This window comes from Spermophilus citellus (assembly GCF_964194105.1).
Source record: "Spermophilus citellus genome assembly, chromosome: 8".
NCBI lineage: Eukaryota > Metazoa > Chordata > Mammalia > Rodentia > Sciuridae > Spermophilus > Spermophilus citellus.
Window position 1 is genome coordinate 10675178 of NC_138189.1, and position 14037 is coordinate 10689214.

The 14037-nt window shown below is 44.5% G+C and overlaps 1 protein-coding gene and 1 long non-coding RNA gene across 6 annotated transcripts in view; one reads left to right on the forward strand and one right to left on the reverse strand.

Moving 5' to 3' along the window:
- Positions 1-14037, reverse strand: part of LOC308654455 — a 91181-nt gene that overhangs the window by 37369 nt on the left and 39775 nt on the right. The gene's annotated exons all lie outside the window — the stretch shown is intronic.
- The window catches only part of C1QTNF7 (C1q and TNF related 7), a 99414-nt gene that overhangs the window by 30627 nt on the left and 54750 nt on the right, over positions 1-14037 (forward strand). Inside the window, exon 1 of one of the 2 annotated variants that reach the window (XM_081303867.1) lies at positions 910-1119. The exons of the other annotated variant lie outside the window; for it this stretch is intronic. The gene's annotated coding sequence lies outside the window, so the exon portion shown is untranslated. Of the gene's footprint in view, positions 1-909; positions 1120-14037 lie in introns of those variants that run through there. 2 annotated transcript variants of the gene reach the window in all.

Below are 14037 nucleotides of genomic sequence, written 5' to 3' on the forward strand. Positions count from 1 at the left end.
GACCCCATGTTTAAACTGACAAGTCTTCTGGGCAATGCCAGAGCCCGGAGTGTTCAGTCTCCGGATCCAGTTTTTCCTTTAGCAAATGCCTAGACAAGCTCTACACCCTTCCTTCTGATCTTGACTTGGTTACCCAAGATCAAAAGTTTTCTCCATATCCTATTCCATTCCCCGACCGTTATTATCCTTTACCCAAAAGTCACTTGGTGGCTTTTTTCAACATGGGACATAACATAGAGTGGAATATCAAATGGAAAGGGAAAAAAGCATCTCATGGGTGGGACTGTGCTGACATAACTCCATAGTGTGTACAACTGCTTCCATTCTCCATGAAGCTCCTTCACAACAGTCACCACGCTGTGGGACCAAGCAAGGATCACCATTACCACCAATGCAATTATGCAGCTGTGAGAATAGAGACTCGGAAGCACCAGGACCTAGTCCAGTGGCGTGAATCCCAAAGGCCAAGAGCCAGATCTCAAACCCTGGCCTCCAACCTCTGCCTGCCAGGGGTGCAGAGAGCTCTGGCTTGACAATCAGGAGACCCCGGGTTCCAGTCCTTCCACCAACTGTGTGAGCCTGGCCAGGTCCCTCCAGCCTTGTGCTGCTTCCCCCTTGACTGCCAACTAGAGGAGACAAATTTCACCACCTCCAAGAACATCCCCATAAGGAGCTGGTAAGAAATCCTCCTGACAGCTGGACAGAGGTGCCCCCTTTTCCCCAGTGTGAAAAAGAAGCCATTCAACTTGAGTATTACGCGTTCAGAACAAACGTTGTCCAGACTCGTTGTGCTGTTTCCCAAATATGACTTGAGGACGGAGCCAACAGATAAAGAAGATATTTATTTTTGTTTGTGAGGCTCCATCAAACAATTGGGAGGTCCGTGGAGGCCCCAGTGTCATTGCACCCCGGCAGCTTTGTACACTGTCTCTCTCTGCCACCGTTGAAAGCCGAGGAGGACAATTTTGAAAGCAAATCAAGAACTAGCTTATCAAGCTGAAGCCGCAAAGAGTTATGAGTGCTCCTTGCTGCCAAAGGGAAGGGGATTTTGAGCGAAGACTCCACATCTGCGCGCGCTGAGTTCAAAGAATCCAGCTGCTGGACAGCCCTGTGAGCTCTGTAAGTAAACAGCCCTCTCCCCCGTCCGTGAGGACTCCTTCAGGCGTTTTTCCTCCGAGAGAAGTATTTTTTGGCTCGTGTCGGCATCACTCCCTCTATTCTTCTGTGATGTACGGGGGTGTTTACTGACCAAGGCTCAGTCAATAAAGCACCTCAAAGGGATGCTTCTGCTGAGCCACAGAGGGAAAGCGAAAGTGGCCTGATCGGCCTTGGTTTTGCCCAGCCTTGGACCTCGCATTGCTCCTCTGGAGCTATAGATCCACTCGGTAGGAGCAGGAGGCCGACCCAGTCGGCAGGAACAAGCAGGAGTGGCTCGGTACTTCCTGCCCAGAACAGATTTGTCATCGAGTCTCTATATAATTCAAGTTTAGAATGCTTCCTTTGTTTTGATATACTGCAGTGTCTTAACGGAGGAAAAAGGAAACATTAAAGCTAATATTGTTCTGTGGAGGTTTCTTTGTAGTGGTATAAATCCTGTGCTCGATTTATTTTTGGTTAAGGGTGCTGATTTATTTACTGTTTATTTTATGATTAAACAAATGTGCTCATAGCTCCCCAAGGCTATGGGGGGATAAAGTAATCATTGCAATATATTAGCATAAGCCTCTTCATTTGTTGATAAAACTATGGGTTCTTATTAACAGGAATTATATGAATGGATTGCATATCATAAACAATGCATTGTATTAGTTTTTGATTCTTTTACAGGCATCTTAAATCAGACTGTGGTTGATGACCAGGAAGTAATTGAGGGAGTATAACACACTTAAGGGAAATAATTGTGTTTTTTGATCAATCCTTGTTCCATGAGACCCTCCACCTTCCCAGGAAATTAAGGTTCTTTTTTCAGGTTTCTTTGTCCTGTGTTCTGTGGCTGCACAGAATATATGTCCCCAGATGTCACCCTCTGCCCCATCATCAGACTGCACCTCCCAGTTGACCATATTCTTGATTTAAATATTCAAGCCCCTTACCCTCCCACTCCCAACTCCCTAGAATGCTCCCAAATTTGCACGAATACCTGTCTTTGACTCTGGTTGATAGTATCAGACTTTGTTCTTCTGTCGTCGGAGTTACTTGGGCTCTCACGTGGATGTCCTGAGACAGGAGATGGTTCCGCTGTCAGTGTGTCCGTAAGGTCAACACAAGCTGAAGGGGCTTGCAAGGTCAAGAGGCTCCCGGCAGAAAGAGGCCTCATAATTACTGGGAACTTGGAACAGCCCTTTAGCAAGCAAGTCGTCTCCACATCAGCCTGAATTGATAGCTAACCTTTCACCTTTACCTAGTAAATAGAGACTATGTGCCTGGCGTGTGACAGCAGCACAGAGCGAGTGCGCCAGAGCTCTCCCTGCTTCTGGGATACGTGGCGATAGCTGAGCCCAAGTGAGCTTCCATTTCCATGGGCCACTGCAAAAGGTGGCTGCTGTTTGAGTTGTATGGTGGGCCATGTCATCAAATGGAGGGATACAAGTTTGGAAAGTGAAAGGATGTGGGAGGCCATCCTCGCACATGATTCGAGTTACCTCCCTGGCTGGGTGAGAGGCGCTTAAACACAGCTGTGTCTGAGCCTTCCCCACCCTTTCCCAGGTCCGAGGGCTTGTCCGTGCAGAGGCGTACCTGGCCACTGCCCTGAAGACCCAGTCATCGTCCTTGACCTTAGGATGCTGCCCCCCTTAACCTTCATTGGATGGGATTTTCCCTGGAATTTTTTGTTCCCCAATAAAAGCTCACTCCCTGGCATGCTCTCCCTCTCTCACTAGTCTCTTCTGTAAACCTCGCCACTGCTTTAGATGGCTGGAGGCGGGAGCTAGGAGAAGCTTTGGAACTGATATTAAAGGTAATGAGAGTCTGTCTCTTTAATTTAAAACTCCCTAGTCATTTCTTATGAACCAAACCTTCTTTCATGAAGCCCACGCTGGTCGCGTGACAGAAAAGGAAATTATTCAAGTATTAGGAAATATTTTCTGAGTGCTTGCCAATTTCCAGGCCCTTGACTGGCCCTGTCCCACCTGCTCTATGGAGCCGGAGGATCTCTACCCAGGGACAGAGGTCAGAATCCAGTGCGCCCGGGGCACAGACCAGACTGGCTCGGTGTGATCCCGTGTTGGTTGCTCTACTCTTCTGTGCCTCAGTTTCCTTGCTATAAAATAGAGGTTATAACAGCAGGATTCAGGAAAAGGGTGAGAGTTCGGGTAGGTGTTGTTTTTGTCTCTTTCGTATATGAAGAAACTAAAACTAGGGAGGTTAACTCACTCCTGGCCCCACAGAGAGATAAGGGCAGGCTGGGATGTGGAAGGAAACAATCGGCTTTGACCCTAATGGAGAAAGTCTGCTGTCCAACTGCTGCCTCCTTCCCGTTGGCGTTGGGTTCCTTCACATCCCTTTCCCGGCTCTCACAATGCCCTCTACATAAACATTGCTAACCTTGATGATTTCAGACAAACAGACTGAAGTTCAAAGACATGAAGGATCTCGCCCACAGTCACACCCCTAGCAATTTACAGGGCTGGGATCCAAACACAGGTCTCCAAACTCCAAATCCTGTGCTCTTTTAACGACCCATGTTCCTTCCTTGTCTTGAGAATCTGTGACCGGGTCAGTTGCATACATGCCCTGTAGAGAACAGTAATCCAGACAGTGGTGACAAGGACACATCAATTAGGCCCTCACTGCCTGCCTCATCAACTAATGCAGGTCCCCACGCCCCTTTGTAAGGGACTTCTCCAGATGTTTCTCATGTACATCAAACTTTGACGATTGCTGTCCTCAGCGAGTTCTGTGATCTGGGAAGAAGCTAAGATTGTCATGTCTGATGGGTCCTTCACCTGAAGAAGGTAGAAAATTCTGTTAAGTACAGGTATTTGGCATTTCCTCTCCACTCAGAATTGTGGATCAGAGTCAATAGCACCTCGGGGTTATTTACTGTCTCGTCTATATTCCAGGGCTTGCTTCATCTTTTGGCACGTGTCACTTTCTGAGCCCTGTGACCATCTGAACTTTTTGTCATCAATCCCTTCGATTGCATCAGCCTCCATTAATCAGCAGATGGGTAGCTTTCTTCCTTTTCTAGGCTTTGTTGCAAACTGGGTCAACTCAATAGAATCCATCAACAAATTAGGAGAGAGTAAGATATTACATCTATAACCTGAGAAATATACTTTTCTGTAAAAGAAAAGTCAGAAACAAAGAATATTTACTGAGCTGAATAAAATTTATTCCAGTTGATTTCTCTGAAGACTACCACAGCACAGATAGGTACAGACCAAGAGGGAGATTGCCAAAGCATGTACTTGGAACCTGGGAGCTTTAGATGTCATGGGACAGAAAGTATTGAACACTGGAAATAATCTCCCATGGTGTCGTGGCAGATGTCAGAACTTGAAGGGAAATATCACTGGCTTTAATTACTCTCTTACCACTTTTCAACTTCAGGACTCCAAGCACATCGCTTACTTTGTAAGTTTGTATAGCAGACATAACTGAGCCCAGCACCCAGCACGACAGGTACCTAACCAACAGGACATCCTTCCTTCTCCAGCTCTGGCCCATTCAGTCCAGAACTCTCCACTGAGCACTTACCATGTGCTGCACCTTATTCAAGACATAACAGCGAACAAGAACCAAAGTCCCTGGCTTCTTGGAGTTTTCACTTTAGAGGAAGTGACAAATGACAAAAACATTATCAAGAAAGTAACAGCATGACTAAGTGCTATGAGAAACTCAAAATATGCAGTGGATACAATGACTAGCAGTGCCAGGAGGAGGACCCATCTTTAGCCAAGAGGCCCAGGACCCCTCATTAGGGAAATGGCTCCTATTGCAGTCTTGAATCATAAGAAAAACACCATGACACAAAGCCACAGTTAAGCTTCTGACCATGTGACACTAAACGTATCATTGCGACTCTTTCTAGGTCTATTTCATCACTTGCACACTCCAGAGCTAGAGCAGAGCACCTCTGGGGCTTCCTTCAGCCCTGAAACTCTGTATTGAATTTTCTTTCTCATTTTTAGTATCATGTGCTTTGAGTAATTGTACAAAAAGAAAAAGGGGGAAAAAATCTCTGAACCCAACTCCACTACAGTAGTTGCTTTATTCTTTCATTTCAGTTTCTGAACTTTTTAAAAAATGTTCTTCCCCATCAAAGATCTATTAGTAGGTCTTTAGTGAATGAAGATTTAATTAATGATTTTTAAAAATGTTTAAATCATCACAATTTCTAGGGATTACATTGTTGGAGAAGACAAGAACCACTGTATGGCATATTTTTAGGGATGAATTGTGTGGCTTCACGATTACTTCATGTGTGGCTGCAAGTCTGAAATCGTACATATGCTTGTAGAGCCAACACACGGGGCTGCCAGAAGCCAGAAGATCCAGTGCTCTTGCAGCCAAGAGTCATGTGTACAGCTTTTAAAAACAGCCCATGGTCTGAAACGTTTCCTTTCTTAAAAGGGTGCAGCAGACCCCACTTGAGTCTGAGACAGCGTCTACCCAAAAGGAAGGTCAACAAAGCAGAAAATTTGCACCAGAGGAGACTGTCTTTCAATTAACCAAAAAAATGGCAGCCAGAATATTCTTGGCTGTCACGATCCAGACAATTGTCTTATTGCTATATTTTTGCTTTTGTCACCACAGTGCAAACCTCAATTATGGAGTCACAACCTAGAATGAGAATTTGGGGTGCCCAGCCACATAAACTATGCAGGTCGATGTTTCCAATTTTCAAGTTCTCGTTTCTTTTTTGCTGTTGTTGTTTTTGACTACTTTGTAAAAATGCAATCACCTCCAATTGCAAAACACATATTTTAAAAAGAAATTGTTGGAAAAAGAGTTTCCAAGTTCAGATTCAAGGACTAAAAAGTAAGAGCAAAGAGGGTAAGATTAGGAAACTGGAGTTAATGAGCCCATGGTAGGGAATGTTGTAGAGAAATCCCATGGTATCCCTGAGGGCTCTACAGAACTCTCACACAGAGTGTGTGGCAGGGGCTGATGGGCGTTGCAGCTAGGTACCATCCTGGCAAATGGTATTTCCAGTGTTTAGTACATACATTCCCCACTGTGACTCTCGGAGGCTTAGTGTAGCTATTGCCCCCTCATTTTATAGATAAGGAGCCGAGGCTCAAGGAATTGAAGTCACAAGGAAGTGCCCCAGCTCATAAGGAGAGGAGCTACGGTTTACAGGAGGGCCTGACTGCACGACTTTCTGCCCCACCACTCTGCCTTAGAGATCGAAAAGACACTTCCTTCAAACATGCAGTACACGTTCTTTTTAAGTAAAAGAAGAATTTACTGCAAGTTTTTAAATGTTGAAATGGCCTCCTGAGGGAAGAGGCTGAGGAACTGTCTTCCTTGGAGGTCTATTAAAACCAGATTGGTTATCATGTATGTCTGGTATGACTCCAGTGTGGTCTTCCCCAAGGTGAAAGATAGACAAAGTGTTTCCTCCAGTTCCTTGCTCAGCTTTCCAGGCAAAGGCCAAGTCTACATCCATACAAAGCAAAATGGTGAGGACATGTACCACCCAGCCTTTGACCCCTTCAACCACCCCATCTGATGGTTTTGGCTAGTGATGCGCAGATAAGCCGCAGTCTCCTGGATCACAACCGTGCTGACCTTTTTCCCACAGCCAGAGAGGGGATGAGACTCTGTTCCAACTTGTGCCCAACGAAAGGAACCCTGTGCCAAAGAATCTAGTGTCTACTTTCCAATGTTTGGGGAATACAGATCAGGACAAAAACTGGTGTGAAAATAAAACTGTGTAGGAAAATAGGAAGGTCTTTTAAAATTCTATTCTATCAGTTAGTGTTTGTCTGTCTGAGAAAACCCACTTCCTTTAATATCTAAAGGTTTATTTTTCCCTCATATAGAAGCTCAGAGTAGGTGGTCCAGGGGTGGTATAGCTATTCCAGGAAGTCATCAAGAAACCCGTCTCCTGCCGTGTTCCTGCTCCACCAATGTTAGCATGTGGCTTTCATTCTTATGGTGGTGACATAGCCATTGTATTTTTAGTGTTGAGTTTATATTCAGCAAAGACTTCGCCTGTCAAACTTTGCTGTTTAATTTGGGAGAGGAAGCCCTATTCCAAGACATGCCACCGGCATCTTATCAGCCAAACTGTGTATGTAACATGGCTATTTTAGTCAGCTTTTATGCCACTGACAAAAAAAAAAAAAACTGGACAGAACAATTTTATAGGAGGAAGAGTTTATTTGTCATTCATGGATTCAGAGGTCTCAGTTCATAGACAGCTGACTCCATTGCTCTGGGCCCGAGGTGTGGCAGGACATCGTGGAAGAATACATGGTGGAGGAAAGTGACTCAGGACATGGCCACCAGGAAGCAGAGAAAGAGATGCCCTCATCATGGGCAAATAATTACCCCTAGGGCACACCCCCAGTGACCACCTCCTCCAGCCACACCCTACCTGCCTCCAGCACCACCCAGTTTATCCCTGTCAGAGGATAAATGCACTGATTAGGTTAAGACTCTCATAACCCAATCATTACCTCTAAACCTCTTGCATTGTCTCACACATGAGCTTTTTGGGGACACCTAACATCTAAACCATAACAATGATCATCCCTGGTAACAATGGACATCTGTACATTTTGCTTTTTAGTATTTGATTTAGAAAAAAAAATCGAGGGAAAGTGAATTAAAATGGGCTTTGAATGTGTACCTACCTGTAAATATATGCTAAAAATTCCTATTTATGAAAACAATAAATTTGGGATTTTATGCATAAATAGGACTACATTGCACAAACATTCACTAGCTGCATCTCCAATAGTTAACAATTCTTGTGAACATGAAAATATTTGTAGAGTGAGCAATAAAGGCAGAGAGAATCCTACCTGAAGTAGATGAAATGGGAAGAACATGGATTTGGCTAACAGGTACAGGTGGAATTCAGACCTTTAACTAACTGGGTGTGGGATGCCTCAATTTCTTTATATTTAAAATGAGAGAAAAAATAGGTACCCACAGAATCATTTTAGAATTAAATAAACTATGTAGATTTTCTATATACTAGATGAAGCATCTCACATGCAGTACGCACTCAGGCAATGGTAGCTCTCACCTCCCCTTGCCTTGCTTCTTTTATTCAGCAAGTTCATAACCTTTCATGAAACCAAACTCAGACAGAGAAGACAATTGAAGAATCAACTTTCCCAAGAAATTAGAGCAAACCCACTCAATGGTGTGTCGCCCTTCTCATCAGTGCACGCCAAGATTCTTTCATTTGGGGCTTTATCACATTATCTTAGCAAACCAGACAAAAATGTCTAAGTGATTTTGTTTTCCAAAATGTGTTGTATGCTTCAAAGTGCCATCTGCTTGTGACTAGTTACAAAACAGAGTCAACAGAGACATTTGGTGACATTTTAGAAAGGGACTCCAGTGTTTGTTATGAAGCTGTAATTCCTAGAATTTGTGCAATTTGTTCTGTGTTGTTGAGATGTGAAATACAGCCTTCACAGGGGCTCCCAGCTGTTTCAGTAACATTATCCTCATCTTAAACCATGAAGCCTGGTTTTCAACTGGGTTTCTTTCCATTTTAATTTTCTCCCCATGTTACTCTGATCTTTTCAGTCAAAGAGGGAATGCTTGAAGTTTTTCACCTCATAGTCACCACCGCAATATCTAAAAGATGAAACAAACCAAAAAGAGCCCACAGATTTGCATGTAGTCAAAATCTATCCATGAACCAAAAGTCCCTTCTGCAATATGGCAACATGGAAATTTTAGGCATTCTTCTAAGTCACAGGTTCCTGTTCTCCTATGGATGCTGAGACCATTCACAAGCCACCATTTAGCATCCTTCCCTCACTTTTCACCTAGAAAGAGGAATGACCATCCCTAACCCACCCATTTCACCTATGAAAATAATGGAGATCCTCTTTCCATTATAATGAATAGAAGCACCATACAAAACAAACACAAACCCTTAATCTGAACATAGCTGATTCTTCTTGGGTTCTACTTGATTCCAGTAGTCCAGACTTAGGGTCCTTCTTTCTGCAGCCTGATTCATTTTTATCAAGTTCATTGAAAAAATATTTATTAGTACCTAACTAGTCAGGTCTGATCAAAACAGACAACACCTGCTGCCTTCCTGGAGAAAGCATTCCTCTGGCCTGAGAAACCCCAGCAGTCCAATGTCATGCTTGCTCCACTCACTCAGCAACATACCCCAAGCACGTCTTGGTGTTTCTGTACTGTGTACACGTGTGCTCATAAACTCCAGGCTAACCGTTGTTATGCACATCATAGCAGAGGATGTCAATCATGGACCTGATGGTGCCCATCTTGAGAAAACAACATGTGAAGGATGTAATCACCTGTCTTCCCCTACATTGGTAATCTCCATGCAGCCAGATTTGCTAACTTCTGAGCAGAGGCAGAAAGGAAGCTGTCTCCTCAGGTTGAGTCACTGATTCTCAAAGTAGTTATGCTTGTGCCCCAAGACTCAAGTCCTCAGTGCAAATGTCATCCTGAAAAGCCCTACTAGAAACATGGCTTTCAGTGTCTGACGTTAACAACTATTTCCATAAATCCTAAAAAAACAGTCACTGGGAAGAGAACAGAAATAATTTATATCTTCTATTGTCTTTATATATTGCCTTCCTATTCAGATACTTGCACATTCCCCTACCCTCTCACCCTCAATGGTCAGTCTCCAACTTCTAGTTGGTCTTAGCCAGAACACTCCAAAAACCAATGGAATCTGGAAAATCTATCTAAAGCTTTGTGCCTTCAAATTGGTATAGTTTGAAAATGGTCATTACCACATACTCCAAGGACAGTCAGCAGTACCAACTATTTCCAAACAGAACCAATTTGAAGACACAAATTGAAGGCAGAGACTGTTGGCCATGCACATCTAAATACTTTCAGGTAGTGACCTCTATAGCATCTTTGGAAAGAGCCAGTTTGCTTTCTTAGGACCTTTCTGTAGGACCTTACTGATCCTACAGAATGCCTTGTACATACCAGGTCCATTTCCCTTGGAAAGACAGAGATGCATGGTAGTTAGTGATAGGTCAATGGAGCTGAGTCAAGGTTATTCCAGAATGGAAGAGATCTGAACATTTTTACTGGTTAAGAATGACCAGCCAGAGATAGAAGTTGAAGATAACAGAGAATGAGAAGCGACTGGGTCAGGTGAACTTGGAGAAACAGAAGGTACATGAAAACAACTAGGTAGGTGGAGGGCCTGGTGTTGAACATCCAAGTATCCTGACTCATGCCTATGTCCACTGAAACAGGAGGGAAGCCAGTGAGGATGGCTAGGATAGGAATGTAACTAAATTAGGGAAAGTAGGGAAATTGACGGCACTGTGAGGATGCTCTCTGCTCTTTCGGGCGTTAGAATTGGAATCATTGTTTAAGAAAAGGACACTGAGCTGATTAAATGTGCAGAGATCACTGGGTCCAGGGCTGAACATAGAGTAAGTGCTAGAAAAAGAAGACTGAAATTCATAGCAAATGTTTATCTGTAAAAGACTTCATGTAAAAATAGCCCACAACACCACCCACACATTTTGCTTTTTACATGAAACACATGAACCTTCCTGAAACTTATTTTAAACTCTGAACTGTAATGACCTCTCTCAATGAAATAACTCAGTCCTGATACATACTCTCAGAGAAGCCCTTTGACCACACATACTCTCTTCCATGACCCATGAGCCTAGAGAGTTCTGGAACCTCTCCAGCAAGAGAGGTGTGTGTGGGAAGAGAACTAAACTCCAAACTTTCTGTGTTTTGTGTTGTAAAAATGGTTCCAGACATGACAAATGAGAGGGAGATAATCGAAAACACGGGCCATTTTGGGGTTGGGCCTTTGAAGATTTTAATAAGCACGAGCTCTCCTCAGCCAAATCAGGTTCTTGGCTTCAACTGTTTTATATTTGGACTGTCTTCCTTTGATTATTTGAAATCACAGGCTGGTCTGGGGAGGGCGCGTGCTCAGACTTGAGGGCAGCTGGCAGACAGACCTTGCAGGTAGAGGCTTTCAGGGGTGGGTGCTCGGAAGTCTTCTTCATTTTGCCCTATTAACCCTCACCCAGCCGGGGTGAGGGGGAGCGGAATAATGTGGGTGGAAGAGGCCCAGATGGAGCCAGTGTCACCCCAAGAGGAGAATTCTCTTGTGAAAACAAGAGTTGGAGCTGGGGATTTCTGGAAAACTCTTTCTCTCCCTTTCTCTTTCTCTCCCTCTCTCTCCCCCGGTCCCCTGCCTCTTCTCACCCTTGCTGCTTGCTCTCCAATTTCTTGTAATTAAATACTGGTCTCTGGCTTATCTTTTAAAAATTCTAGTACCCACATGACTGGTATAATAATGCAGAACCAGGATTCAGGACTTACAAGGTGCCTGACCTCATTGTAGATTCTTGAGACAAGAGTTGGGATCAAAACCAACAAACTCCCTTTCTCCAGGCCTTTCCAGTCCTGTTGGCTGATAGAAAACAAAAATCAAAGACATTCAGGATGGGAAGAGCATGGAAAAGAAAGTGGATCCAGGGACAGAAAAGGACAGGTGCTCTGCCTGAGACAGGTGGGCTGGAGCCACTGAAGGGCAACACTGAGCAGAGAGAACCCTGAGATCAGCCTCCAGGCGCAGAGCTCTAGGCTGAAGAGTCACAGGCGGGAATGGATGGTGTGTGACTGGTTCCAGGAAAAGCTCAGATACCAGGCAGCTGGGTTGCATCGCCTGTCTATTGTGCCTGGAATGAGGAAGGCAGGTCAAAAGGAAGTGGGAGAGCAACTAAGGTCTTTCAAAGACTGGTCTTCATGCAGGGAGGCGGTGGCAAGCTCTTGCAGGTTTTGAAGCAGCTGAGGGACTGACAGGTTCTAACAGGAAATCTAAAATTCCCTTCTGTCTGCTGTTTGGAATGTCACCTCTCAGGAAGGCAAGGTGGAGCCTAGCATCCTGCTCCATTCTCAGCAGGCTGGTTGGACAAGTTCAATAGCTGCCAGCTCACTCGATGAGGGATTCACAGGTCAGATTAAAATGGACCCACATAAAAAGTGTGACAACCATCTACCTTACAGTTGATTCTCTACATTAGATTGCTGTGTTTGAGGGCAGACAAATTACATCATAGCATGGTAATAAAATGATATTAATTTGACTAAGGACTATTCTATTTGTAGTATTTTATTTCACCAGCCAGAAAGCTCAAATACCAGACTGTTGTTTTCAAAACCAGACAAGGAAGCCAAAAGAAAAAAGCTCTCTATCCACACTCCTTTTCCTTGGATGAGTCTCTCCTGGCAATCAGAGGGATAACCCCCCCCCCCATAAGAGAGCAGGGAGGATATCCAAGTCCTTCAGGTTCACCAGGGTTCTGAGGTCATACTCAGGGGCTTGTGGGCAGAACTCCATATGTGGCCTGGCCTCCTATGCAGGGGTCTTTTTTGGCAACCTGTGGAAGGGTCTAACAGAGAAGCTAGCCAATTGAATTCTGCAAGGTGAGAGGTCATGGTTCCCAGTCAGATACCTTTGCAGCCTTTGTTTCATGATTTGGCTCAAATGCATGCCCCCAGTTTGCACTTGGCCCTGTTCTAGATGCTCAGGACGCAGCTGCAAAGAGCACAGACAACAATGTCTACCTTTTTGCCTTTTGGAATCTTCCAGGAAATCTGTCTTGGGAAAAGACAGATGATTCAAAAGGAAATAAGTACAATAAGAAGTATGTTGGCTAACGATCCACACAGTAGAGAAAATAAAGAGAGGAAGAGACAGACAGTGGTTGCAATTAAAGAGGAATGGCCAGAGAGGCTTCACTGGGAAAGAGAAATTTGAGCATAAACATGAAATATGATGGAGAGAAGGATGAGAATATAGATCAAGTTAAAAGTTGGGTACAGATATAGATGATATAGATGATGTAGATTGCTGTATAGACGCCAATATAAGTGCACACCTAAGGGAACTCTCTCCAGGCAGGAAGAACTCTGTGTGCCAATGTCCTGTGGCAGGAACATGAAACAATGTGGTAAGAGCTGGATGATCAAAGGAGCAAGAAGCAGAATATGAGACCTCAGGGCTCAGTCTAAGCCTTCAGTCTTTACTCAGAATAAGAAGAGCCGCCATTGGATAGTCCTGACAGGACAGCATGTCTGCTGGGTGGCTTCCTCAAAGGCAGAAGCAGGAAGACCACATGGAGACTGTGGCTAAATTAGGCTGGAGATGATTTGGAAAGAAGAAAAGTGGCAACCGTAGAGGTGGTGAGAAAGGGCAAGATGCTTGAGATATCTAAGGTCAACTGAAAGGATTTATCCATGTGGGTTTGCAGGAAAGAGGAGAATTGAGGGAACCTTCAAGCAATCTGGCCTGAGCATCTGAGAGGATTTGTTATGATTACTGAGATGAGAAAGTATAAGCAGTAGGGTGAGGGATCAGGAGCTGGGTACTGGGTATATGAGGTTCATGGTGCCCACTGCATGTGCACTTGAAGATGCCTACTGGTGATGACCCTGAGCCTGGCGTCCAGGAGGAGGTCTGGCCAAAGAAGGAACTTTGAGCCATGTGACTGGATGGGATCACCAAGGGAGAAAAGTGATGGCACCCAAAATGGTATCTGGGAGAAGAACGAGGACCTGGAGAAGGGCAGCAATGGAGGCTAAGGGGAAGAGGGAAACCCAGGGACAAAGGCTTCTCAAGGAAGAGTGAAGAAGACAGAGGAACAGCACATCAAGTACTAAGAGACTGAAGGCTGACGCATGAGTAGGCCCGGGGAGACTGTGCATGACCTTGACAAGGGCGATTCAGCACACAGTGAGGCAGAAGCCCCATGGGTGAGCTTAAGAGAGAGGAGAGGAATGAAATCCTGAACTGCGAGCAGAGGTGGTTTATTCAAGGAGTCTTTACTATAAGCAGGAGTAATGAGACACTGTCTGAAAAGAGAA